This window comes from Petaurus breviceps, unplaced genomic scaffold (assembly GCF_028583685.1).
Source record: "Petaurus breviceps papuanus isolate PSGF00001 unplaced genomic scaffold, PetGlider_PUasm1.0 85432, whole genome shotgun sequence".
Lineage (NCBI taxonomy): Eukaryota > Metazoa > Chordata > Mammalia > Diprotodontia > Petauridae > Petaurus > Petaurus breviceps.
Genome location: NW_027186701.1, coordinates 6,713 through 10,151, shown reverse-complemented (window position 1 = coordinate 10,151; position 3,439 = coordinate 6,713).

The following is a 3,439-nucleotide window of genomic DNA, read 5'->3' as shown; positions in this document are numbered from 1 at the left end:
GGAATGAGTCAGAAGGTAAGGGATAGGTATATATAATGAAAAAAATTGAAATTACCAAAGATCTCAATAAGAAGAAAATCCAATTAAAGATCATGAAGATAAGTAAATAAACCAATAAGGAAGATAAAAATAACATAGGATAGCTCCTAAAACATCTAAACAATTCCAAATAATAAATAAATATTGCAATACAAAGGAAAATTAATCAATACATGATGCAGCAGAAGTCTCTATGGATTTCCAAGGTCTCTTGGGAAGTGACAGCATAGAGCTACAGCAGAATGTTTCATAATGGTGCAAGAAAGAAATAAGAGTTGTAAAAGTTGAATTTATCTCCTGCATAACAGAATAATTGGCAACATAGAAAAATTTAAATCCACGGAGGCAAATCTCACCAAAGAAAAAGAGAGAGCAAGAGATTGTGGATATAAATATACAAAAGTGAAGAACAATCTAAAAGGAAAAAAGCAAAAATCAATAACCCTAAAAGAAAACATGATCTCCATACAAGTAAAACATTGTTTTCTAAGGCATGGTGCAAAAAGGCATTTTAAAGATTCGACTCTTTATGATCCCATTTTGGGGTTTCCTTGGCAAAGATACTGGAGTGGTTCATCATTTTTTTCCAGCTCATTTTACAGATGAGAAAACTGAGGTAAACATGGTTAAGTGACCTACCCAGGGTCACAAAACTAATAAATGTCTGAGGAGAGATTTGAGATCATGAAGATGAATATTCCTGATTCCATGATATTTACATATATATGACATCTTGTGCATATGTTTGTGTGTGTGTATGTGTATATATGCACATATATCATTTTTATGGATATATGTGTATATCAAAAACTATTATCCAATAGATAAGTGATTAAGTGGTCAATGAATATGAACAAATAATTCGCAAAAGAAGAATTGCAAACTCTTAATAACCATATGAATAAATGTTCCAAGCTATTAAAAATAAGAGAAATGCCATTCAGAATTCTCCTGAGGTTTGCAAAAGGGGTTGTGGAAAGATAGCCATTATTGTTCAAGCTCTGAATCTGTAAAAGAAAAAAAAATAGAATTACAAATAACATAACTAAACTGCTAGGTGGTGCAGATGGATAGAGCACGTCCTTAAGAAACAGAAAATCTGGCCTCAGACACTTACTAGCTGTGTGTCCTGGGCAAGTCATTTAACTCTGTTTGCCTCCCTCCCATTTGCAAAATTAACTGGAGAAGGAAATGGCAACCCAATCCAAGTTTCTGTGCCAAGAAAACCCCGAATTGAATTCACAGAGAGTGCAACAAACTGAAAAAGTTCTTAACAAAAAAATTTAACAAAAAATGTCCATGTTTTTTGGCTCAGATATTCTACTACTAGGTTTTACCACAAGAATATTGCTGGTAAGAAAATTCCAGTATTGCCAAAATATTTATAGCAGCATGGTACCATGAAGCACGAAACACAGTAGATACCTCTCAAATGAAGGAGAAGTGGAAAGACTAACCAAATTGTACCACATAAATATAATGGATATTGTAAGAAACAACCCACATAATGAATACAGAGACATATGGAAAGATTTACCTAATAAAATGTAGCATTAAATAAGCAAAACCAAGGAAACAATACACAGTAACTATAACAAGGTCAATGAAAGAGCAAAGATCATGAAATAATCAAAATGAATGTTAGAGAAGTACAAAGAACAAGCACGGTCCCAAGGAAGAGATGTGAAAAAACCTCCCTATCCCAAGGCTTCAGAGATGTAGAAGGTTTGTGAGTGTGCTATAATACATAAATTTTCAGACATTTCCTATTTTGATTGTTTTTTCTGATTTTTTTATTCTTTTTTTAAAGCAATATTTTTATTATCTGCGATGGTTCTATAATAATTAGAAGGGAAAAAGATAGTGGTAAAGATTTTGGTGATGAAACAGGCAAAAGATAACAACTGAGGATCATCAGCACTAAAATGATCATTGAATCAATGGCAGTTGATGAGATCACTAAGTGAAGCAGAGGGACATGAAAAGAGGGCCCAGGATAGACACCCACAGTTAGTGGATACAGTAAGAGAAATTCTCCATGAACCCAGCAACCCACTTAAGAGACTCCAGTGTCTCTCCACTCCCAAATTGCAGGAACTAATATGCAAGGGAAGAAAGGATTGAATTGAAGTGAGACAATGTAATAAAAAGATTTAGAAAACACTAGGAAAAAGCACTATCAAGATGCTGGTGAGTCCCTAGAAGAGAAGCTTATCTTGTTAATTAATAAGAGATCAACTCCAATCCTCCTGTTTAGGCAAGAGTGGGTAGTCTAGGGGGACTAATAAATAATAATATGGTTATTTTGACACTTGGTAGGTAATATGGATTAGAATGGCTGGGGGGAAGGGTGCTACTGTTCTCATTTACGCCCACCTTCAGTGACTTCCTTGTTGCCCCTGAGAAGCAATGGTTAAAATCATCATGGAGGCAATAATTTTGCTTGGTCAATTAGATGTTCTATCATGGCTCTATGATAATGCAAGAGCCAAAACCTCTCCTGATGATATGCTAACTATCTAGCAGATGATAAATAACCTGATTTCCACAGAGCCCCCCAAGAGGAGTAGATGTTTCTTTCATGCTCCTATGACAACAGGGAGGAGGATTTGTCAAGGAATGATCTGTCTCAGCATCTTCCTCCTTTACATTCCAAAAGGGAGCAAAACGGCTGCCACCCACAGTAGCATCTACTGGTAACAAGAAAGTCCATAGGGATTGTGCTGGTGGAGGATGGTGCTTCACTCTGCAGGTGTAACCCCTCAACTCTTAACAAAATGCCTTCTGCTAACTGCTAGGACAGTGCTGATGCCAGGATGGAGACCTCTTTCTACTTTCTACCCAGAAATTCCAAAATTTAAAGGAATAAATCTAAGTTACAAATATGACCAAATTCCTAATTAAGTCCCTTAGGGAAATGAAGGCCTGATCACTGGTGACTTTAAAGGGGCCACATGAGGGGATTCATGACTCTTTTGGTTCCATGGTGAGAATCTGTTCTACAGCACTGTCTAAGCCTGGAACTGATGCCATCTCGTGGTCAGTATGGTCATTGCAAATGTCATCATTGGCTATTTCTAACACTGAGATGGATAGTAGATATCAAAGTCCACAGAGGAGTACATTAAAGAAATTAACGTGCTAAATTGGTTAACTAACTAGGCTCTGTATTGGAAATAGCCCTGGTCCTTTAGCACTGTCTCAATCCTAGCCTTAACAGGTGAGTCACTGCCTGGGGCACCCAGAGTTGTCCTCACCTCAACAGGTATTGTTGAGGCAATAATGAATCCAAGAGAAGGGGAAAAAACTGTGTTGGTATAGAAATTGGTGGAGGATGGAGCCCTTAGGTTAACCATCTCTCAGTTTAACAACGCTATTTGGTTGGCACACAAGGTAAATG